Source organism: Neopelma chrysocephalum, unplaced genomic scaffold, assembly GCF_003984885.1.
Source record: "Neopelma chrysocephalum unplaced genomic scaffold, ASM398488v2 Primary Assembly neopelma1_106b, whole genome shotgun sequence".
Lineage (NCBI taxonomy): Eukaryota > Metazoa > Chordata > Aves > Passeriformes > Pipridae > Neopelma > Neopelma chrysocephalum.
This window is the reverse complement of record NW_020897771.1, coordinates 3,163,626-3,189,439: the sequence shown is the minus strand read 5'-3', so window position 1 is coordinate 3,189,439 and position 25,814 is coordinate 3,163,626. Positions and strand designations below refer to the sequence as shown.

At 42.3% G+C, this 25,814-nt stretch overlaps 1 protein-coding gene across 2 annotated transcripts in view; it reads left to right on the top strand.

Annotated features, from left to right (window-relative positions):
• Nucleotides 1–25,814, top strand: part of NAV2 (neuron navigator 2) — a 389,060-nt gene that overhangs the window by 148,493 nt on the left and 214,753 nt on the right. The gene's annotated exons all lie outside the window — the stretch shown is intronic.

Genomic DNA, 25,814 nt, shown 5'->3' with positions numbered 1-25,814 from the left:
GCATAATGCTTTCACTTGGAAAAAAAAGTGCTGCAATCCAGGAGCAACACTTGGTTTATATAGGCAGGGTATTTATTCTGAGCATCTCAGGTGCCAGAAGTGGCTGTCAACCTCCAAAAGTGGCTTCCAGCCTCCATGCATTTTGGGGTAGTTTTCAGGATCAAATTAACTTCCATATATCTGTGTACTTGCAATAAGCTCCAGTGACAAACAGTTCCCTGAGACATTTAAGCAGGATTGTTGTCCTTTATAGATTCTTGGCTGAGAGCAAATAATTCAGTGTGTTGCCATGGGGGTCTGTTGCTTCTAGAGTGTGTGGATTTAAACTTCTATTAAAAAATGAGAGGAATCAGTTAATATTCAAAATCACTGTGTCAGCCTCTTTGCTGTAGACTGATGGCTGATGAAAGTACAGCCTTGACAGTCTTAGGTCTGAGTTTGAAAACTTGCAAGTGTTCCTGGGGAGGAAATTGCTATTGCTGGAGGCTTTTTTAATACATCTCTACTGGTTGCTGGTCAGTTCCATTCTTTGAAGTCTAAAGATTCAACACTGAACTGAAAAAGCCCCAGCTTGCATACCAGCTTGGGGCTGTTGAGAGGAAGTGCTGTAGCTTTCTGGCAGTTGTATTTTATAAATATTGCTCTGGGGTCAACTCTAGGCAAGCACGTTGTAAAATACATGGCAAAGATCTAGAGGTTTCCTGGCAATAATTTTAACATGTCCTCTTTTATTAGTCTTCATGTAGTTGTTTCTCAAGAGGTTGCTTCATTATTCATTCAGTTCGAGCTTTCAGTGGATACAGATTTAATTATGCAAGGCAGTGTAGGAAAGTTGCGTGCAACTTGCTCTTAGGAATTAGTTTTCCTCCAAAATCCTATTATAGTCCTGTTTTCCTGCTCTGAGGCTTTACATACTCCATTTAGTCTGTGTACAGACTTACCGATGTGGGTGTTTAGGAGAATGGATCAGTAGGTTTCTTCTTTTTGTCAGTTAATGTTCATTGAAACCCAGGAGTTAAGCAAAAACGTGGTTTGCCCTTCTGGATTTATTTGAAATAGGAGTTAACTACTCAGCTTCAGAACAGGAGGAAATACAGTCAGTATTTTTCCCCGTTAACGATATGAAAACTGATTCAGATGATTATTTCTTGTGGGGAAGGGTTGTTGTTGCCTCAGACTTTTGAGGCTGTTCTTGGTGTGTATTTAAGTGGCTGATGAGACCCTGTAACTGAAATTAAACTGAAACTTTGTATGAGGCTGTGTCTACAATGGGAGCTATTTAACCCAGTAAACAAAAATAACTTTGGAATTTGGGGGAAAGATGTTGAATAGAAGCCAAGTTTTCAGTGCTGATCATCACCATCTCATTTGTGGGGGTTTGAGTCCTCAGGTCCATCAGCTTTTGTTTTCAGATTTGGAAATACAGAATATCATGATTTGGAAGGCACCCACAAAGATCATTGAGTCCAACTCGAGGGAGATGGTCAGTTGTTTTGTGCTCGCACAGGCTGTGTTTATACTGCTAAATAAGTGAACTCAGCCATGGTACTGCCACGTCCATCCCCTCTGTTAATCAGATCTGGGAGCAGTTCATCCCCCTGAAGTGCTGCGGCAACACATGCCAAGGACTGTTTTTCCTTGGCTCCCTTCATCCTGCACTGTCCTCTAGCACTACCTCAGCACATTTTCAAAACTCAAGCACCTTTATACCCTTTATGCCACGATCCAGGGCATGAAACACACATCCCAATATTCCCTGCCATAAAACTTCCCGTCTGCAATGCGGTCGTCACGTAATTTCAGGCACTTAACGGCCAGCAAATGATTCCTGCCCCTGTTTTATTTAGCTGTAGTCAAGGAGACTAGAAAGATTGGGATGTGATTCATGAACAGAGATAAAGCTGGCAGGGTCTGGTTTTTCCTCGTTCCCAAGGAAACAGCAGCTTTAAGTGAATGGGCAATTTCTGCTCAAGATGAAAGTTCATCTGTACTTAAAATCAGCGTCGCTGATGCCTGATACTGACCCTCAATCCTGTGTTGCAGTCCAGGCTTCCTCTCTGGCCCTTTGCAGACCAGATGTTGTCATGGCTTTTCCCATATTGTGATCTGTCATGAGAGAGGCTCACGCTGTTTTGGGCTATTGGCAGTGATTTCTACAGGCAGCCCACAACAAGCTGGGATTGGAAGAGCTCAAAATGGGAATAGGAGCTTATTGCTTTTAGCCTGTGCAAGACATGTCACAGAAATCTCACCTCTATTTCCTTGCCTGGTGTTGGTGTGCTCTCCTGCCAGCTGCCTGGGAATTCCTGGGAGTAAGGGCTTTGCATGGTGTGCCTGAACTTGGCAGAGGCTCCCCAAATCCTCACTGCCCTGTCCCTGCTCAGTCAGACTGAAATGAGAGCGCTGGGCTTTCTATTTGTCTGTGTGAGACATCATTTTTAACTCTGGTAAAATAGAAGATACTCTGGTTGGTTCATAGTCTATTGTTTTGAGGGGATGAAAGCCTCTTCCACCCTTTCCTTCCTCCCTGAGTTTGGAAAAGCATCAAACAGACTGCTTAAGGTAAGCCAGGCCCTTAGAAGGCAAAAGGCTCATGGTAGAGATTTGAGCAGATCCCTGGGCTGAACTGAGTTAGTAAGTCTGACTTGGTATCAGCCTGTAGGCTGAGTGCCTTATCAGAAGGCTGCTGGTGGCTGTTCATCATTCCAAGGTTAATGCTTTTGATCTGCAGAGGCCGGATGCTTTTCCCTGGTGCAGCATGACGAGTCCAGTGCATTTTATGAAAACGAAAGCATGTGCTGCCTCTTGGCTCAGTGACTCCTCCGATGAGTCAGAGGGTTTGCTGGTTAACTGATGGACCAGTGCGTGCTTCTTGGATGTTTCCAGTTTGATTTCTGCCTGAATAGCCTTCCTGAATAATTGTTTACTTTTGAATTACAGGAACATGCTCTAGCATCCAAAAAGTAGTAGAGAGAAGCAGAGTTGCTGGGAAATTACCCAAGCACGTGCAGTCAAGTCAGTGTATTTTTTTCTTCCTAGTAGTATTTTTTAATTATGCTAGTACTTGGGAAATTTAATGATTCTGAGAGCTACCAGGCTTGGAATCTGGAGACTGGATTGAAACATGCAGCATAAGCAGCAACAATATTCTCTTCATGTTCATTGACCTCACTCTAGAACTTAGGGCTTCAGATTGGGTGCTCCTCACTTCTTACCCCTTCATCAGTCTGTGAGGGGCACAGTTTTGCATTAAGAACTGAGTTTAGCTTCAAGAAATAGTCAATAGCTGTCCAGAATGTTGTTTTGTTTTCTCCTTTAAAGCTCCTGTTTGTTATTTATTTTGTGAGAGTGGAAATAGTAACTTCACTGTGAAAGTTTTCCTTTAGTAGAGTCAAGTGATCTGGTTTCTTATGTATTGGTAATTGCCCTTTTGGTACAGTAATACTATGATAATTGTTTTAAACATGGACACATGAAGTTGGATAGCTACTTTTATAATCAAAAAGCAGACCCCATTTCCAGTTTCAGGGTAGTAATTTCCTCAGATATCTCACTACTGCATAACTTCAGGAACTTTCTGTGATTCTGGACAGAATCGCTTTTAATGAGAACTGAATTCATCTTTCTTTAAACCTCTGCAGCATAGACATGCACAGCTGAACTGATTGCCTTAGGCTCCTTTTATAGTTAAAGAACAGAAATGAGCATTTTTAGGATGTGATTCACCTGAACTATTTTAGGTACACACCGTTGGATGACCTCAAGTATGCTGTAGCAGTGCTGTTTCTCCCCTTTGATGGCAAAGGGAGTTCTAGCTGGTCCTGTCTTTCAGCATATCATAATCATTCCTTTTGTGTCCAGCCTGTCCTAGAATGGATTTGTGTTATGTGCAAGGTGCTCTTTTCTCAAGCTGACTTCTCAACTAATACAGCCTGCAAGCATCTATTGTTGTGCTTCAAAGGTACAACAAGACTCATGCTATTTTTCTTATTTCATACTTTTTAAATACTTTTCTGCTTTTCACACTTGTAATTCCTTCAGCAGCGGGGTTATAGACCACCTCAGTCTGCCCTGTGTGACTGAACCCTGCAAGTTCCTCCAATCCGTTGAAATTCTAGTGTGGGATTGCCTTGGATATAACAAGTGGAGAATGATTGTGTAGAAACTGCAGGGGAAAAAAAAAAGTAGAGAAAATGTCTTGTAGGTTGAAAGAGGTAGTCACATCAATCAAAAACAAGGAAAATAATTAAGCTTATATGGTGCTTTTTTATTTTTAGTACAGTTTTGCTTAGTAACAGCTGATGGTAGGTGAGATGAAATCATGTGTGTTCCCTGGGCTGTTGCAGTTTTTCTGTTTCATTAACCTGTCAGGTTCTCCTCAAGGAACCAATATGTTTTTAATAGGGCTGCCCAGCCTGTGGGGTGGGCCATCCAATTCCCTTCTAAGTAGACCTGAAGGTCATAATGTTCCTACAAGCCTGAAAACACTGTACTTGGTCCAAAGAGGTGGTTCAACAATGCTGTTTAGATTGTATTGCAAAGTTTGGGGTTTTTTTAATCCATGTCTCATGCAGCTGTTTGTTTCTTTGTAGAAGTGAATAGCAGTGCAGCTAGAAATGATAGGCAGCCTTCAAACTCTGCCCTGTAAAGACCAGTGAAGAGGATGTGGGGATGGAGAATAACTGAAGTATTTGGTTTGGCTTCAATAATGTGCATATCTTAATGATGATACTGTGAAATGAAAGAAAGGATGATAACAAAATGTCTTCTGTGCATGAATACACAAGGAAAAAATGGTTTGCTTTTGTTCTGTTGTTTTCCTAGCTAGACTGACAGCTGGCTGGAATTATGGGATGTACTGCATTGCCACTCTCTATTTCCTTCATCTGGAACATATGTAGACTTGTTTATACAGGACCATGTTTCTTCTTCAAACACAGTGGACATTTCTGCTCCATAGAAGGATAGTTCATTGTTACATCCCCAAGGCTGTAAATATGCTGCAGTTTGCAGCATATTTGGCTCCAAGCCTTGATTTAGTTGCTGGTGTGCAAGTCAGTCATCCATAATGTCTATGTGAGATGTTGGATAACTGGCCTGTATTCTGAAATTGGGAAAGAAATTTAATTATTATATTAATATGTGTATTCTGTATAATATGTGGTATTTAATATTAAATCCATTGGCTCAGGTCTGGGCTCAGCTGCCTTTGGTGGAGCAAGGAAAGACTGTTATCTTCCCTTACACCCAGCAGATGACTGCAAGAGTGTGTGTGTCACTCCTCTGATATTCTTACCTCTTCCAGCAGCTCCCTGGGGGTGAAACTGCCAAGAAGCTACTGTTAGTTTTGCTGGAGATTTGATCTTTATCTTTTGTTTGGACTGACCTTTGCTGTTACATATTATGAACAGAATCAGTTTTAGTCCAGCTGCATCCTCTGAGGACATTAGGCTGTAATCACACACACGTGCCAGTCCATGGCTTCAGCTGCCCCTCTGCATTTTAACACACAGGTAGGATTATAGAGCTCAGTGGACATAGTGAAGATGTCAGTCCCAAGCCAGAAAGCCTGTTTTTGTTTTAATTTCCTGGCCCAAGCACAAACCTCAGTGACTTTTGGGTGGTGTGGAGCAGTATCCATTCTCTCTTTTCCTCTATTTAAAATTAACAGCTCCATGCTCTCGCCTTGATATAGTTCTGTTTTTGTCACTGCATGATCCCAGAATGTCTTTGGGTGTTGTCAGCCACAAACACAGAAAATAATCCCTCATTAGGCTGAATTATCTAGACACAGCACAGGCTAGTTAGGCCAGTGCTTAAATAATATTTTATTGACAAGGGCTTCATGTTTAGTGCAGGAAAGTCAAGGCACCCGAGATGAAATGGCAGCAACAGATTCAAATTTCATCTCCAAGGGTGCAAGGAGCTGTTGAGAGCTCCCAGTCCAATAAAAACACAACACCAGCTTTTGGCCACTGGCAAGATTTTCACTTCAAAAAGGATTCCAGTGAATTGCTCTGTACCTGGCATGTAATATTTTCAGTCTGTTTGGGTTTTTGAGAGGGAAAAGTAATAGAATCATAGAATGGTTTGGGTTGGAAGGGACCTTTAGAGGTCATCTAGTCTAACCCCTTGCAACAAGCAGGGACATCTTCAACTAGATCAGGTTGGTCAGAGCCCTGTCCAACCTGGCCTTGAGCGTTTCCAGGGATGGGGCATCCACCACCTCTCTGGGAAACCTCTGCCAGTGTTTCAGCACCCTTATCATAAAAAGCATCTTCTGCATGTCTAATCTAAATCAACCCTCTTTTAGTTTAAAGCCATTACCCCTTGTGATGGGCTTAAAGATTTTTTTCTGCTTTTACAATACATGCTGGACAGTCAGTGTTGGTAAAATTGTGTTAAGAACATTTGCAAGGTGCAGTTAAAGAAAGATGGGGGTGTTTTGATGACGCTGTGGTGTTCAGTGCTGGGAGATGAGACAGTAACCCCGTTAGTGAGCAGGCTGTGTGTGATGGGGATGCTCAGGCCTGTCCCCTCCTTTGTCACCTGTTGGGTGGCTTTGATGGCCCTGGGTCCCTTTCCCTGAGCCCCAGGGTGGTGGCTGTGACAAGCCAGGGCAGAAGCCAGCTCTGAGGACATGAAGAGTGGGCAGAGCTGAGGCTTTTAGCACATCCAAGGGGTACAGCTTTCCTGAGAGGTGACGTGCCTCACATGGCTCCTGGGATCGCTTCTCCTGTCACTACCGCTGTCACTTTGCAGCTGGTGTTGGGCAATTAGTAGCATAACGTTGCCACTGAATAAATTAAATGTTTAAAGGTGGTTTATGCTGCACAGTGGTAATAAGGTAGGGATGTTCTGAATCGCAGCCCCTGGGAAATGCCTGATGGAACTCACCTCTGCTCCTTTCCAATCCAGGGGAAATCATGAATTTCAAGCACTTAACCTGTGCTGCTCTAACTTTTAGAGTATGTTTGGAACAGAACGGCAGGATTTCAGGGCCAGACCCAAAGCACAGGGCAGGGGTAGCTGCAGGGGTCAGGAAGCAGGGAGGGTCCCTACACCCTTTAGGTTAGACTTTGACAGGCAAGTGAGAGACATTTTAACTTCTTGCTCTCCCATTCTGTCATTTAAGGATGGTGCTAAAAGTGTGTCTTTGGTGTTTCTCCATGTGTGTTAGAAATTATTCTGTATGGTTGGGTGCTAGATAAATATTCCACATCATCTGTTTATTAAGGCTATGTCGTTTTTTCCCCCACCATCTCTCTGAAGTTTCTATCTCTCTAACTCCTTGTAGTAACTTGAGTAAAGGATATTCCTTACTGGTGCTAAATATAGGCCCTCTATGCATGAGCAAAATTATCGTGTTTGGGCATCTAATCCCATACATATCCATAGATATCACTGGTATCCAAGCAATCTGTTTCTATTTTCTTGGCTCTTGCATTATTTATATGCTGCAGAGGTCTCCTGGACAAAAAAATTCCACGTGGCTAGATAGCAGCCCATTTTGGCTAAATCACCATGGCTTTGTTTAATATAAATTACTTCTATTTTAAAGCCTAGGATTGTCCCCATGTTGTTCTGTTGCTGCTTAGTTCAAATTTATCCATCCACCAGATCCTTGTGATCCCCCTTAAGGTACTTACAGAGCACAAGAAGATCCCCCCTGCAGCCTTCTCATCTTCAAATACATACGCTTAAGCGCCTCATCCTGTCATCTTAGCAAAGGCCCTCCCTACATTTGGCCAGACTCCCATCTCTCTTATGGATATTCTCCAGAATGTGTATGTTGCTCATACAACAAGATAAGATGTCCCCAACTCCAGCTTATGCCCCAAAATGGCCATTTATAGGGGCACAGTCATATTTTTTTAATGTTTAGAAATCACCCTTTGCTGAGCTGTAAGAACCAGCACACTGTTCTTCCCCTGGAAGGAGTGTGCTCCGAGCTTTGCTCCCATGACTGTCAGGGAGGAAGGAGAAGGCTTGCAAAAGGTGATGGGGTGGTGGTTCTGTCGTGCCATGTTGATGGCAGCAATCAGCTGACATAGTGACTGCTTTAAACAGGACACAAGGTCAGCAAGCTTCTCGGTGGAGGCTGGGTTACGGCATGGGAGATACAGCTGAGAGCAATGGAAATAGCTGACTAGTCACAAAATATGTGGTTTGCAGTGAGGGTGGTAGAGAGAAGCCACACTTTTTTTGCAAAACTCAGGCAATAAATGTTTTTCATCCTGGTTTTTTTTCAGCTTGGATGCAAAAATCATTGGTATTGAAACGTTTCCTTGCCTTATTCACAGCCTAATGTTTGATTTACTTCACTATTCAGTAAAATTACTGGTATTGAAACACTTCCTTGCAATATTCTCAACCTGATACTTGATTCGTTTCACTATTCATGTCTGTCAGGAAGTGAAACTAGGAGGCCCATTTCCTTTGGGCAAGCGTGGATAAAGTGCACTGAGAAATAAACAGGCAAGCAGTGATGGAAGCTGTAAAGGTGTGATTTGTATTATTGAAGGCCAGGAAGGAAAAGAAATGTTAGCCCAGCCTTGTGCCATTTGTTACTGACAGCATGGCATGAGAATCAGAGATTTATCTGGAGATTAAGGAGCCAGGAGCAAAGGGACTGGAGGTAGAAGACTAACCTGCGTGATCTGGTACAGAACTGTGAGGCTGAACCGAATCTATGAAAGAGAGATCTGTATATTGGTATCAGTTGTGCCATATTTAGTCCTTTCAGTGTCATGAGGCTAGTCCTTAGAATAATGTCTGTTTTAAAAGCACAGTCTTTTTTAAAAAAAGGTTATACCCTGGATTTTTTTGCCCTTTGGTTCTTGAACCCTTTTAAAAATATCATTTGCCTTTAAGGGAGAGAAGAATTGGTCCTGCACAATATCTCATCTCCTTTGATACCTCTCAGTCATGTTGATCCTGCACTTACCTGATGTTATAGCTAGATGTCAGCCTCAGATGTGAAGCAGGAGCCTGTCACTCAGATTTATTTTTGCTCCTTGTCTCTCAGTTCCATGAGACTGCTGAGATAGCATGATAACTGGGACTTTCCTCCTTCCCTAAAGTCTGGCCTAGGGGTTTAATTATTAAACTTATGAGAGCCACTAGAAAGGATTTGCTTTTAACAGACTTGAAGTAGTGTCTGTGCCCATGCTAAAGTTTGGCTTTCTGTTGACTTTTCTTTGGAGTCTGGTGGACTCCTTATTTTGCAGGTAATGCCCCTGCCCATAAAGCTCTGCTCACACCCTTTTTCCCAATGCCTTGTCTCAGTAAGGCAGCCTTCCTGGGTTCCAGGAACTTCAATACCAGCTCCACGCAGGCCAACGTGGTGAGACACAGAGGCAGGGACAGATTCAGAGCTGGGACAATGACAGCAGCCAGTGTGCTGGAAAAGGGGTGATTCAGCTGTTCCGGTGACTCGTCACGGTGACCTGACAGCCTCAGAAAACAGCAGGTCAACTTTTGGCAGATGTGGGGATATACCAGCTAATGCAGGGTTGTGAGTCATGGGATGACTTATGCTGGGAGCAACAGAGGGTCACAACTCCAGGACTGTTTTGGGATGAGGTGGCAGAGGTGAACTGGCAGAGGCCGGACCACTCCAGTTCAGAGTGGGCTGTTTTGCTTTAGAGCAGCACAGATGTTTATTTTGCCTGTGCATGGCTTGCTCTGAACTGCAGCAACTCCAGGCCTGGTTTATGGGAACCTGGAATCCTGTGTGATTGGGGTTGGGACACACAGCTGGTCCTGATGATTTTGTCAGTCCTGCCTGTGAGTCAACATCATGGGATGGGATGAACAATGCAGGCTGTTATTGAACTTTCATGTAAAAGACTTCAATGAGAAAATTGTGAATTATAGAATGTAAGGATTGTGTATCCACTGTTAAAAGCAAGCAGGTAAGCATAAAAGCCCTTGTCTTTCTGTGCTGGGCTTCAGAAATGCCTGTTTAATGTCTGTGTTGCCTGGAGCTTACTGAGTTGCTGCTACAGGCATTTAAATGCAAGTGGTTACCTGAGGGCTTACTAAGCTCTGGTATCTCCCTCTAACACAGTTCAATTTATCTGATTAATCTTTTTGCCCAATCTTGTCTTCCCAGAAAGGACAGAAATTGAGAGAATTCTTTCCTGCAGCTCACTGTCTTTCTTCCCTCACTTCAGTAAAGCAAAAGCAAAAAGCAAAAGCAGCTCCTCAATGCATAGATTTGCAGGGTAGATGTGGTGATGTACTCTGATATCAATGTCTCTAAAAGAAGGTGTCCTAAATGATAGGTTCTCGAGCTTAAGGGAACTCATCACTGAACTGGGCTGAAGCTCAGTATCTGCCTTTTCCCTTCCACTGAATTACTGGAGTTCCGGTGCTACATGGTGAGCAACAAGAAAATACAAATCCCAACAGGAGAGCTTGTCAAGTGAACTGGAAGTGTTAGCTCTTAGTTTGCCTGTAGTATTGGGGCGACATTAACTGTGCCTTTTGTTGCACTGTTGCTTCTCTTGTTGCCCTTAATTTCAGCTACTTGCCTGCACGCAGATGATTTCCTTTCCTGCTTTTGTTTCCTGCCAGACTCAGGGTGAGGAAAAGCAGCAGGTGAAAACACAGAGTTGTCAGCAGAACAAACTCACGGGCAGTATTTTGAATGCTTAGGTGACTTGCTGTAGGAGCAGGAATGTTTATATATGATTATTTTTGTTTTGGCAGGGACACTTGTCTATGGGGTTTGTTTTTTTTCTTGCTTTTTACAAGAAGACAGGGACTTGCAGTCCTGACTGTGGGACAAAAAAATTGGGGTCTATGGCTTAATTACTGAAAATCCTAAAATACTGAATGTTGGAAGGGTGGTTTGGAGGCCATCTGGGAGTGGGAGTGTGCGTGGGAGTGTATTTTATGGTGCCAGGGCTGTCCCTTGGAAGGGTGCAGGCTTCCCCCCTGCTCTGCACAGGTGGTGGGTACATAGGCAATGCAATCTGCTCATGGCATTGCTGCCTCCTTCCCTTCCACCCTGTCTTCTGGCTAATTGGTGCTGCTCAAGGGTGGCACCAGCCAGACCTCTCTAGTCCCTGTAATTTAGGAATCTCAGCAGAAGTCAACCCTTTCATAAAAGGTCCAAAGAATGTAAGAGTTGTTTTACTCGATCATTCACAACCCTTGCTGTGTCTCCTGAAGGGTGTCTCGGAGAAGAACAATTACTTTGCAGATACTGAGTCATCCTTGGGAAGTGGTTCCAGAGACAGAGCTGGAAGAACTAATGGGAGCACAAAGGTCTTGATTTAGGTTTTCTGTACATCCTCATTCAAATCTGGCAGTTACTGCCCAAGGATGTTGTCTCCCATTACCTAAATTTTAAAGTACTTTATCCCAGGGGAAATATGTTACCCCTAGCTCTTGAGAGTGTCCAGCCACATTTTGACTGTGAGGCGAGCTGACATGACAATGTTTTCTGTTTTTCTTTAAGAAGTGAGTAGACTATCATTTGCCCATGGATGGCTTTATGGCCAGTAGTTACATTTTGCAGTGTGCCCTTATGCATCTCTTGCATATTGTAGCAATTACTTGATAGTTTTGGATCTTCACCAAAGATAGATAATTTTCACCTTAGATCCAGTTTTGGATATTCACTTATAGTTAAGGCAACTACACACAAATAAAAATAACTACTGGGTTATCTGGGAAATAACTCTATTAAATATCTAACCCAGAGTAATGTAAAAAAATGGTTATTTCTCTCCCACTCAGTGGCTTCTCTCTTACTGAAAGTAATGAATGCAGACAATTATCTAACAGAATGCTGAAGATTATTAGTAATATGTAATAATATGGCAAGAGTTAAAATGGGTAAGTGACTATATTTGATTTTCATTGGAAATGCTACAAATGTCTACTTTTGTGTTAACATTGCTCCTGATTAACATTTGCTGTGATGTCGTGGAGTTAAACTAGGACAATAAAGAAGCCTGTTCTGCACTGTTCCCAAATACTGGCAGGGTGCTTGACTTTATATCTGATAGCCAAAGTGAAGTCAGGTGAGGGTGAGGGCAGTCCTTGGATAGCAGAAGTGGATGGGAAAGGCAGACAAGTAGGGGATTTGGCAATGTCACTCTTGCTTCTGAGTCACTAGTGAGCTAAAAATCTGGGCAGAGTGTGAGGGGGTGTATTGACACGGCAAACTAATTGCTGTCACAACAGTTGCCTCTAATCTTATTTTCACGTATTTATAGCATGTAAGATAACCTTTTCTCTCGAGTGAGCGCTCTTGCAGGCCCCTGGGCACAAAGGGACCATTTTCCGTCGGCACCGTGTGGAGCAGTACTCTGATTACTCAGAGGGGATCGTTATTGCTGCCTTGCCAGGTTTTGCCCAGTGCGTCTTCAGGTTGAATTCGAGAGCTCTAATGGCCTTGATTACAGACCAATAACGAGCTTTGGTGCTGTGCTTAAACCCTGAGCAGGAAAAATAGCAAACAGAGAGGGAGCTGAAATATGGGACCGTTGGGACAGTTTCCAGCTTCGACTTGTGATCTCTCTTTGTGCTCCCAGGCTTTACCCTGTCCATGACTCAATTACTTATTTTATACAAGTATGAAAGATTGCTCTAATGTGGCTGGTTCTTTGTTTCTGAAGGCTGTTTGCAGCCAATGTCCTTAGCAATTGAATTTACTTCCACATTGTTATATCCAGAGCTGCCTTTTATTTGCTGTAATTATCTGCTCCCAGCACAGCTCTGCCACACAAAGGTTTGTGTGTGTGTGCCTGTACACACACATGTTGGAAACTGCTGCCCTTTGTGCTCTGGCTCTAGGTGGTAACTCATAATACAGAGGATGAATGTTCTGTGGTGGTTTTTGGATCATGGGAACAAAACTCAAGTTTTCAAAGTCACAAACAGCTTCAGAGTTCCCCCACCCTCCTGTTTATGGGGCAGGTAATCAAAATACCGAGAGTAAAAGGAAAGAGAAACAGTACCTTCCTTTATTTCTTCCTTCCCTAACAATGTTATCTGCATAACCCTCTCCACTTTTCATCTCATTTGTTTGGGGCTCGGTAGTGCCATAAACATGAAATCAAAACAGATATTCACATCAAAAGAGAAAGCTGTTAGTTTGGATTGCTTTATAGATATTTTTATATATAATCTATTTATCATACTTTATTCATTTCTACTCTTTATTAGCTTGCTTACAACATCACAAAGGTTTTTTCCAGTGGTTTTGTCTTTTCCATTTGTCAAGCTCTAACTCTGTACCCCTGCTTCCAACTGCTCCCCTGTTGTGATTTATACAGGTTTGGAAATAATTACAGCTGTTTTCTTTAACCGTTCCTGCATCCATGTATGTAAGTCCCATAGATATGTCAAAGAGCTCTTGTTTGTAGACTAGCCTAGACAAGTGATCTTAGCTCTACTCTCCAGGAAATCTAAAATCAACCATGGTACACTTGGTTTTTTAGTTTTGTCTTGCTAGGGAGCCAAAACCACAACCAATTTAAACTATTTTGTTTGTTTCCTAATTTCTATCAAGACTGGGAAAAGATGACACATTTAATATCTTTGTTCTTTACCAGGAGGATAATTGCTGTCTTTGCCTTCCTTTTGCATTTGCCCATGTATCAGTTATGGCATCTCCATATCCTCTTTATTGCAGAGAAGCCTGGCTTTAAGTTACACAAATGTAGATCAGCATTAACTACAGAGTGGAGAATGCTTCCACATTTAAATGAAATCTCTATCTGCTAACATCTCAATATCTAAGGGCCTCCTATTAACAAAGCTGTCGCATTGCCCTGGACAGTGTGCAGACATTTTTATCTTGTTTAACAGTTCATAAAAAGAAAATGAAGAAATACATTTCCAAATTAGCAACTAATTTTACTTCTTTCTATTTTGGGCAGCCTGATTTGAGGTGTTTGCCAAGCTGTCAGGCCAGCTTGCCTACATTTACAGGGGAGCTGGGCAGTGGCACTGGGCGCTTATCCCATACTCTTGACTTCCAGTGTCACAACACTTCTGCAACGCAAAGTGCTTTTCCTTTTCTCCTGACCTGGCCAGATCTGTCTTGCTCTGTTCCTCTTTTGAAGTTCAAGTTGAGTAAGTGTAGTTTGTGTCTTGGCTGCAGACCCTTAAAATGCTTCTTGGCTGGTCACAAGGGCTGCCCTTGGAAAAGAGCAGCTTGCTCACCTTGCCGCACCAGAGGCACTGGAGATGGCTTGGAGCACGTCAGTGTCGTCACGGCCACCGCGATTAAATTGTTGTGGAGATAGGGAAAGCCATCTGCTGTTTGTTTCCCCTGCCTGCTTGCTGTCCAGGCGTGCCTGCCAAGCTGGGCTGACTGGGTGCCAGGCTGTCATGTGGAGGAGGCCTGGCTGCTGTGGAGGCTGGGTCAGAGGTTTGGTGACCCATTTGCAGGTGACATTGTACGTCTGCGAGGAGAAGTCCTGTCTGTCAGCTGGTGGGGGAGAAGTTGTGGTGAAGGGTGTGATGGTCGCTGGAGCTGCTGCCTCTGCAGCACTGAGTGCTGATCCTGCCTGAGCTGATATGTTCTCAGTTTCTTCAGAATTATGGCTGGGAGAGTTGGTCTTGTGCCTGCTCCTTCCCTGGGGAAAGAGAGCTGTGGGGGACTGATCCCAGCATCACTGTGTGGTGCTGCCATGCCTGTGGCAGGATGACTGTCAGAGAGGGGTGTACCAGGAGTTGGATTTCAATGATCCTTGGGGGTCCATTCCAACTCAGGATATTTTATGATCCCATCTATACTGAAGAGGTTGTAGGTGTTTGTGTGGGGTACAGAGGTGGGCTGTGTGCAGATCTGCTGGCCTTCCAGATTATAAATAATGTACAAATAATGTCACTGTGAATCTTCTGTGCATGTGTCTGAAGTTCTTGGATATACCATCTAATATACATTGGGAAACAATGTCAAACTCCTTAAACAAATGAAGTGTTAAGAGAATATTAGGATTGCTGACATACTGAGGTTAAGGATCCAAAGTTTAGGAAAAGCCAAAAGCAGTATGTCCCAGATGCCTGCTTTTTGCATTTTGTGATGTAAAGTCTTTTTGTCATGATGATACATTTTTAAGGGCATGATCATACACTGTTTTTTCCAGTGTTGGGCTTTTACAGCAGTGAGTTATCAAGAAGTTACTTAATAGTACATTTAATTTAAAAAGAACAGTGTAACTCTTGGATTTATTTATTGTACTTAACTAAATTCCTCTCTAACCACAAAATTTGTATTTTCTTTCCCTCCTCACACTCCTGTGGATTTTTCCTCTTGGGTGTTTCACACTGCATAGTGCTGATCAGTTTAATACCTAAATACTGTATTGGCAGTAATGTCCCTTCACCTCATCTCTGAATGAGGTTTGGTGTGGATTATAGGGGTCACATAATCTCTATTATGTAAATAAGGGACTGAAACACTGGGAAAACGAAAATTAGTATTTTACTAACTTTATGCATAAAATACAAACCTGATTTTGGGGCATACACTGTGTAGTATTTTATAGGTTCAGAGCTTCCATATCCTAATGCTATCTCTGTCTTTATACCTGGGTGTTCATCCCAATCCGGTTCCCATTGTTGGCTCTGCTCTTCACACTTTCCTCTTCACAACCAGTTTCCATCCCCATGTTCTGCCATAATCCATGCTCTCAGCCCAACTAACAGATTTTACTTTTGAGGCTTGTTATCCTCCCTTATGGTTAGAAACCTCCTTTTGTTTCTTCTGGTCCCCCTGGCCTGTGGAGTGCTCAGTTCAGCCGAGGGCCTGGTCCCTCACTCATGGGAGCAGTGACGGGTAGTGTTCAGGAAGATCTCAACTGCTGAATTTAAGTGTTCTTATGGAGCATGTGTAAATTGAAGTGATTTTTAAATTAGCTGTGTTGTGTGTGTTTTCAGAAAAACCACGTTAAACTTATTTCTGGCACAAACATAACTACCTTGCGTAACTGTGAGTTCCTTATTCAGAGTTCTGCAGTGCCAGAGCTGTCAAAGCAAAGGTCACTGGTGTTTTTGGATGTGGTTGAGTGATGATGGGTGGTTCTACCTTGGTTCTGGCATTTTGACTAAAGCATTCCAAAATTTTCAGCCTGAGGTGGGCTCTGGCACCGCATGCTTCATACCAGAGAGTTAAAGTTTGACAAAATAATCAGCAGCTGAGAACAAGGTTTTGGAGTGGGAAGTCTCAGTCAGCTTTAAAAAAATGATGATGATGTTTACAAGAATGATACCTGATATTTAATTATTTCCTAATGAGGTTTGAAGCTTCCTGTGAGCAACATGGGTGGCGTAGGCACAGTCCTGCTTGTCCCAGCACTCCCAGTGTATTTGGGCAGCAAGTGCTCGTGGTGGGCTTACAGTGATGCATTCTCATTGATCTCTGCTAATGCCAATTTAAAGCTTTGGTATTTGCTAGTGCTCTAATTTTTTTACGGAATGCTAATTACTCCTTTGAATTGGAAATGCTTGTTCAGCTCAGTGTAAGAGAGATTGGAATTGGCTTTGTGATGCTGTGTTGCAAATAGTGTGGAACTTTTCCTGTTTATGTCGAAGTGCTTTTCTGGTTTTCTCAGGTCAAATTAGACATCACCACATTTTTATTCAGCTCACAACACACGTGCGTGTGCATATGAACATATAGCTGTAGTTTTTTATTGTTTGTACAAACAGCAATACTGTCCAGAAGAAATTTTTTTTCCTAACATCATGGTGGATTTTGGAAATGGGTGCAGCTGTCTGAAAATGTAAAAGAAAAGACAAAGTAGAAACACAAATATTTTGCGTCTGTGCAGAGAGATTAAAAGGTAATTAGCCAAGGGTAAATAAATGGCTTTGTTTTGAAAGACCCAAAATGGTGACCCAAAATGTTTTGAAAGGTTTTCTGGATGATGGCATTTCTGTGTTCAAAGTTTCAGTCCAGAAATCTCAGACAAAAGTGATAACTGTTGGCAGGGGAAAGTAATGGAAAGTTATGCCTGCAGTAGGAAATCATCTTACTTTTAAAAGTGAACTTTGCTATTTCAGGTTTTAATTTTGATAATTAACAGCAGCAGCAGCAGGAGATCCTCAAACTGCTCTTCTAACAGTAGGTGGTCCAGAATTGCATGAGGTAACTTAATATGCCATTTTATCCTGACTCTGTAATTGGAAAAAGACAGGAACAGCTCACTGCTATTAATTGCACAAGCTATTTACAGCAAAGAAAATTTGGGTTCTTGTTTGTGTACATACAGAACAGTGTTAGTGCTGCTGCAAAGTGATGCACTTCAAAGGTTTTGATCTAGTATTGTGTACCAAATACTAATTTCTGTTACTGAAGGCCTATCTCAGCCTATAGCTCATGGGCATTTAACCAGAGCACCTCTCCTGCTTCCCAGTTTGTTGTTGACATATTCCCCAGTGGCTGCCTTTCTTCTGTGTCCTTGTATGTCCCGCTCCCCTCTCCAGTGGATATGGCAGCTCCTTGGGTGTGATCTCCTAAGAATATGCCGAGAGTGCAGTGGGTAGCAAAGGAACTTCCTGAGATATCCTGGTGCTGCAGTTTATACGTGTTATACCTTGGGGTGAAAACAGGCATTGTGCTTTGCATTTGGTGTTGAAATGGCTGTTGATGCAGGTTGGGTTAATGTAAATTGCAAATCATAGATGTAAGCATCTGTTCACATAATTCAAGGTGATAACACATTTGTGTTTGTGAGAGATGTGAGAGAAGAGCTGAAAGAAAAATCACACTTAAAACATGTGCTGCCATTTTCTTCCTAAAATTTGATCTGCTGGTATCTTCTGCTGGCCCTCCTGCCTAAACATTTTCTTGTAATGGGCCAGATTGTTATTTATAGCTGATTTCCACTTCAGGTTCTTCCAGCGGATCCTAATGGATTTTAAAAATTATTATTTTATCTTTTATTTTATTTGGGAGTAGTTGGGCTAATTCAGATTGAAAGGGCCTTTGGGAGGTCTTCAGTATAACTGTCTACTCAGGGTCATCTATGAGATCAGACCACAGTACTCAAGACTTTATCAAGTTGAGTTTTCCATTGGTGACAAAATTGAATACTCGGATGCCCAGTGATGTGTTCCTGAACAAATTCTAGCACTGAGCTAAGAAGATACAGAGCTGGTTACAACTAAGGCCAGTCTTGCCTCGATTCTTCAGAAAGCCAGAGATGCAAAGCCTTCAGTTATAACTGAAGGTGGAACAGATGTTACACGTGTATTGAAGCTTCATTGTGGGCCTCTATCTGAAAAGACTTATAATTTGCCCGTTAATTTCCAGATGATCTTTTCTAACGTGCTGAGATGGCAGATGTGTTTGTTGTATCCAACTCTTTAAAGTTGTTTTAGGATGTTAAACAGATGGATACATTTTGAAATTCAGCAGCATCTCTTTGAGCAGCTGTAACGTCCTTGTTTCATGTGCCAACCAGGATAGAAGGAAATAGAGCATCTGAGAAGTACTTTGCCTGTGACAAGCTGACCCATTTGCCAACAGCCAATGATATACTAATGTTGTGACAGGAGTGATTGACTATAACTGCTTTTACAGTGGAATAGCTTGAACACAGGTTGTTTTACCATTGGAATAAACAAAGCTCATGTTAATTCTCATACAGGAGGTGATTATGTCTCAGAACACAGAAAATCATTCCATCAAATGAATTCCATTTAAAATAAGGTCATATGTTATAATGTCCTTACTACTAAAATGGCAAGAGGAAATATGAAATACAGAAAATTTCTCTCTGGGTGCTGTGCCTTCTGCCTGTTGTTTGTTTTACTGTGATAAACATCAGCCAGATCTTCCTTGGGGGGTGATACAGCATATTAGGGCTGTGTGGTGTTTTGACACTGACACTTTCCCAAAATATTCCAGACACTGGGAGCAGCGTTATTAAAAAGCTCTGTATAAGGTAAATGAAATGCTGACAGGTCTTCATACTGTAGATTTAAGCCATGTGAGTTCAATGAAGCATTCCTGTCAGGGCATTGTGTGTTAAGCACTTCCTGTGTTTCCTTTTATGTCATTGTGAGCAGTCTAGGTTTGTGTATTATTTTTTTCTGGTAACATGTTCAGAAATAGCTGGTCTTTCTAATATTGCAATTAATAATGATGACATTATATGGTGCATTGCAGGTGACTTTGGGCAGAGAACTGCTCCTGAATGGTTGCCCTGTGGAAATGCTCCCTTTTGGGAAAGAGTGGCTGCCTGCGAGCTTGGGTTGTGAAGTGTCCTTGGCAAGGCCTGTGAGCGTGTGGGATGGTATTTATCGTTCCCTGATATCAGCTGGCAGTTGATGAGCACCACAATCACTTCTTCCGTGGCTCCAGAACTGCACTGTGCAGCACCAGCTGAACTGGATGCACAGGCTCAGTGCACAAGAAGATTTTTTTTTAATACAAATTGATAGGAAATGGTACTGATGGGAATGGAGGTAATGTGAGTATAAGATAGGATTGGAATCATTATGTAAAGAAGATTTTGATAAATATTTCCAATTTGGAAGTCAGATTCTGATGTTGGCTGTAGAGAAAGTACATTGATTTAGAGCAGGTGAAAATCTGCTTCTTATCACTTAGTTTGAATAGTGATACTTTTGGTCTCTACAAAATAGCTGAAGTTGCTTAATGATAATCTGGCCAATTTGTGTTTGTTCAGAACTGCTGATGTGGGAGAGCTTGATGGCAGCTGAGGCTGGGTTGGAATGTTTAAGCAGATCCAGTTGTAAAAAGGCTGTGAAAAACAAGTCTTTTCTGATCTGCTTCTCAGATGGTTTCTGCCTTTAGACTCTGACAACTCTTCCAGATGACAGAGCAGGTGTATGTGGAACGTGCCAGTAAGGGACAGCAAGGTTACAGAAGGTGACTACCTGATGATGTGAGATTGTCAGCTTGCAAGTGGTGGTTATTTTTTCCATGCCACTTCTTGAGAAGGTAGGGAGAGTAGCAGCACAGGGAAGAGAGCATTTTTTTAGGTCCTCTTCTTTATATTTTGTCTTAACCTGATGGTTCTTAAAGTCAGGAGTAGTTTGTGGTGTTTGTATCATCATATCATCATCACCTTTCTTCTGTGATATTCTCATAGGCACAGATGTTTTCTTTGCTTTTCCAAATACACAAAGCCATAGGCAATGTCAAATCAGGCATAAAATAATGTAGGAGCCAGTACTATTAACCTTGTGGAAACAAAGGACACACGAATAGATTAAGAATACCCAGATGCACATCTCTGTCTGGAAGACATGATTTGCAAGTATCTTTTCAAAATGGTATTGAAATATTTATTCCAGGTGCTGTTAATGGCATGGAAAGATGATGTCTATTCTTGCAGTCAGAGACATTAAGAGTTATGTAAGTCAAGGTGAGCTATAGGTTGGCATGACAGAGCTACTCTGTTAGGGTCATAAAGATTATTCATGTGTATTTGTTTTACGCAGTGGTCACTGCTGTGACTATTGTACAGAAAAACAGTAAGCATCTAAATCTTACAATACCACAGGAAGCATTAACTGGAATAAGCTCTTGCATTCCTCAGCCCTTCCAGTCCTGTTCCTGATGATTGTAAGTCTGAGGAATGAACTCTACATGCATAGTCAGAGAGATGAACCTTTTCAAGGCCCATCACAGAATCCCTGTCCGTATGTGTCTCCAGACACCTGAGCCCAGTTTGTATTAGATTCTGAGAAACTGATATGGCTACAGATCCAAAAGCAATGGAAACATAATGAATTCAAAGCTGTGTGTGTGCATTTGCTATGACAATAGAAATGTATGAAGATTTTGAGTGAAGCACTGCTACATGCTTGCACTACAAAACCATGAAGAGTTCTGGGACAGAAACAGGATTGAACGTGAGCGTTGTTCAGAAGATGCTCATCTAAAATGGTGCTGTTTTCTGTCACTGTGCAGTAGCATCTGCCCGTATCACTAGTGTGGTTAGTGACATTTTCTGTGTATTTTCAGAAAAGGAGTGTAACGGGTGTTCTTGTCCAGGTGGAACTCAGCTTGTATATTTGCAAAAATTTGCCACTGTTCTAAAATGAGGTGGAATTAAACCCATTAAAATGAGTGTGAATTAGAGACATGTCAGGGGATTACAAAAGAGATTTTAAATCAGAATTAGTGTAATGCAGGCAAGATTTCTGTCAAAAGAACTAGGAACAGAACCAAGGTTTCCTCCTCTTCTCCCTGCTCTATATAAAGAACTCACATGTACAGATTATAATTGCTGTGATGAGAGGATGCCAAATTATATAATGCTTCTATCCACATTCTTATTTCTAATCTCTACTGTTCCCCTTGAGGGAACACAACAAAAAATTAGGGGGTTTACACCTTTTACCCCTTTACACCTTTATGGGTTCTTTCATAGGGTGGTAATGTAAATCTGTAGATGGGATCAGGCTTTTCGATATTCAATACTGATCAGGGACAAAAGATGGATGTGAATGTGCAAAATGCCTGCAGTACCAAAAATAGATCCATATTTATTCCTGTCATAACTTCACTGAAGTTGATGGAGTTCTGCCAAAGCTGAACATGCCCACAGTCTATAGGACAGCTGGCTCCCTGGCAGTAGTAAAGATTGCTGAGAAGGGTTTTGTGAGTACAGTTAAACCCTCTGATTTTGACACTACATGGTTGGTGACATTTTAGGAATATTCACATCAGCTTGAAACGATTTTCTGGGAGATTTCAGATACATCCTTAATGCCTAAAAGCTAGGGATAACATTGATCAAGGTATTTTCAAGCCTTAAGTTTAGTTCCATCAGCAGTTCTGAATCACCAGACCAGCTAATGAGGTGTTCTAATTGATAGCATAATTCTACATAGTTTTTCCACTTACACTAATGTAACATTTGGCTTCACTGAAGATGAATATTAACCACAAGTTGCAAGGAAGGTCTGATTCTCTGATCCTTTGCTACATTTCATCAAGCTTTTAATTTTACTTGCAATATCTGCATGCAATCCATACAGGCATTTTCTTTCCACTTGGGTCTAGAGACCCTCTTCAGTTGTTGATTGATAGTGTATGAGCCGTGGAGGCAGCTTCAATAGTTTTACTGTTCCAGAAACATTCATCTCATTCATAAAGATCATCTGTTCAAGAGCAGTCAACCCTGGGCTTTTGTTCTGTTTACTGGCTTTGTTTTGGGCAGTGTGCTGACTTGCCTGCAAGCTCTTGAACTACAGAGTATTCAAATAGTTTTCACTGATGTGTTAAGTTCTTCAGTTCACATGAGTCTGCTCACTAAAATTTCGAGAGTATTAAGCTGGTTCTCAACACCAGAGTCTTGGCACTTGAGTTGACACTGTTGTGCTAAGTAGCCACAGCCTGAATCCGGAGCAGTGATACCTTCTGAGCTTCAAAATCAGTTGTATAAGCCAAATCACTAGGGTTTGTTATGGTTTCATTGTGGGTTGGTTTTTCTTTTCTAACAGGGAAGTGCAGTGCTTGTTTATAGCATTTTCGCTTCCATAAATCCCCCACGTGTGAAGTGGGTGGATGCTGGCTGGTCTACAGGCAGATAAGGGGGGGATGCTGTGGTTATTCAGGCAAAGTTACTCATCGGACTTAAAACTGCAAGGGAATTTCCTCTAGTTAGTGGCTAATCTGACATTTGTGGCAGGAAGGAATGAAGCTCTTGCTTTTTGTTTAGATAATTTGCCTGCTTTTTAAGATTACTTGCTCCTAGCTTAGACACAAAAATTTGTGTGATTCAAAACAGGGGGAAGGAAAACTGGTTGGGCTTTTCAAAACAGATAAGAAAGGCACATTCCCAGATCCCATTGAGTGTCCCAGAGAAGTAGTTTCTTTTTAAAATCCTAGACCTAAAGACAGATAAAATCAATTTATTTAAAAAAAACCCAACAAACAAAAAACCAAAAACCCCCAAACAAACCACAAACTAGTCGCTTCCAAAGATAGACTGGAATTGATGTTGCCCATCTTTGCAGATAAAGGCTGTAATGTGATGTAATTTATGACCTCATAGTATGACACCACTGCCACTGGATACAGTAGCTTGCATTTCAGTGCCATTTTGCTGTGCTGTTTAGATATATAAAGCAAAATTTGTGTAACGTTAAAAAATCCCCGTAGATATTAGATGACAAAGGATTATTAAATGTAAACTTTTCTCTTAAATAGCTGGTTTTTACTGAATCCGTCAGAGAAGCAGTAATTTTAGGTCACTCTTCAAATGTGCTATCAAGAATTTACACTAAGCTTTGGTAAAGAATGTGCCCGTTTTATTGATTTGGCAAAATAACTGTCAGGAGCATAGACTGAGTTCAGAAGACACCATCTTCAGTCGAGAAGACAGGACTGAGAAATCAGTAAGACTCCCTTAAGTGTCTGAAGAAACTGTGGAATATTCAATTCACCATCATCAAAGGATCAGATTCCATAATTGTTAAAGGAGCAATGAAAGGAATACTTTCCTTTTGGTCAAATGAACTTTGTGGCTGTTTTGGTATCCTGTAACCCAGCCAGTTTTCCAAGATGAAAACAGAACAACAAAAAATTGGCAAATTGTGTCCATCAGGGATTGGTTGCCTGAACCTCATAAAACATGTAAGTGAAGAACAGAGCATGAAGCTGTCAGTTAGATCTTCTAATTGCTTTTAAACTTTACTATATTATACTACAGACCTAAAATTAGCCTTATTTTCAGACGTGGATCTTTTTCAAGTTCTTCATATTTCAGCCCAACCTTCTCTTAGCTAGCCAGGCTGAGTTCTCAGCACTGAAGGATGGAGCATTGACACATTTCTGCTCCATGACTACCAGTCCTTTCAGATGGTAAATTTTACATTCTTTATCGAGTTGTAGGGTTTTGAAATTTTCTACATAGTTGTGTTTAAGCTGCCATTGTGGGTGGCTATGACAGAACACTAGAAGATTTGTCTCAGTGGGATCTCAGTGACATGGATGAACAGGGATGTGCAGTTTCCAATCTGAGATTAGTGGATAAAGAGACCGGGGCGAAAGCAGTTGCTTATAAAAAGAGCTACAAAAAAATTTGCAATTTTCTGGTTACTACAAAACAGCCTAGAGAATTGGTACATGTGAGAGCAGTTGTGCCAGCAACAGCCAGAACTCAACATGTGAGCTTTATGTGCATGGTGGGAACTTGAATTACACTTTATATTGTGAAGTTGTGGAAGAATTGTACTTTATAATGAGTAGAGCACAATTTCTGACTTTAATTTTCAGTTTTGCCACTTATTCACTATGTAACCTTGGGTAATTATTTAAGATGATATCTGCAGAAGGATCCAGCACGCAGGTCTCATCTCATTCCATTTCCTAAAATGCTCTCCTAGTCCTGCTGCCTAATCCTGGAGGCGCCTACTAGACAATCTAGAAATGCCTCATTTTTCTATCTGAAAGAGTCTCAGATCTAAAAACCTGGGGTTTGCACATCTAAAACTTTCCTAAAAAAGTCAAATGGGTGTCCCAGCTCCTGTCCCAGCTCCCCTCGAAATGAGTCACTGAGCGTGACTGGGCCTTCCTTCCCTGAGCACTGCTCGCAGCCTGGTTGGGGCAGGGCAGTGGGGGCCTCCTCTGTCCTGCTCAGCAGCTCTGTGGGTTGGATGCTCACCCACTGTGTATTTCAGATATTTCAAGGGTAGGTTCATGGCTTCTCTGGATGCCCAATCCCTGGAAGTACTCAAGGCCAGGTTGGACGGGGCTTGGAGCAACCTGGTCTCGTGGAAGGTGTCTCTGCCCATGGCAGGAGAGTTGGAACTAGATAACTTTTCAGGTCCCTTCCAACCCAAACCACTCTATGATTCTCTCTCCTTGCTGGGATTGTTCTTGTCCTTGCCACCCAGGCAGGGGTTTAGGGATTCAGTATTCAGGCAGTGGATGAGGTGATAATAAGGAGATGAAGGAAGTGCCCCTGTTTGGGGCTGTGATGAGGAAGTGATTTAAATGCACCTTTCTCTTCTGTGTCTCATGTTGGTTTTGAGAATATTATTCTGAGACATCCTCCCCTCCCTGAATATAATCACAGAATTGCCAAGGTTGGAAAATACCTCCAAGATCATCGAGTCCAACTGTTAACCCAGTGCTGCCATGTTACCACTGCACCATGGCCCCAAGTGCCACATCCACATGTTTTTTTAACAATTCCTTGGGTACCCAGTTCCAATGCCTGACAATCCTTTCAGTGAAGAAATTTTCCTAATATCCAATCTAAACCTCCCCTGGCACAACTTGAGGCCATTTCCTCTCATCCTGTCGCTTGTCACTTGGGAGAAGAGACCAACCCCCACCTGGCTACGGTCTCCTTTCAGGGATTTGTAGAGAGTGAGAAGGTCCCCCCCGAGGCTTCTTTCTCCAGGCTGAGCCCCCCCAAGTCCCTCAGCAGTTCGTCATCACATTTTTGTTCCAGCCCCCTTCCCCAGCTCCATTCCCTTCTCTGGACATGCACCCACTCCTCAACGTCTTTCTTGTAGTGAGGTAAGTCAAAACCTTTGCCTGCCCTTACAGGCTACCTGAAAAGTGGGCATTGTGGCACTGTATATCCCGGTGCTAAGTCCCCCCCCCCTACAGTCTGAAGGCATCTCTTGGTGCCTTGATTTCCACGCTGATAATCCTCTGCTGTCAAGGATGGTTCAGGTGTGGGCAGGAAGAGGGATATGTGCAGCTCTGAAATGTGTCAGGGTGGGCAGGAATGGGGGATCCGGGGGCTGTAACGGATCCTGGCATCCGCAGAGCAGCGTGAGGAGGAATCTGTGGCACTGAAAGCCTCCCCCAAGCCAAGTGTTGCTATAATAGGGCCGGATTACTC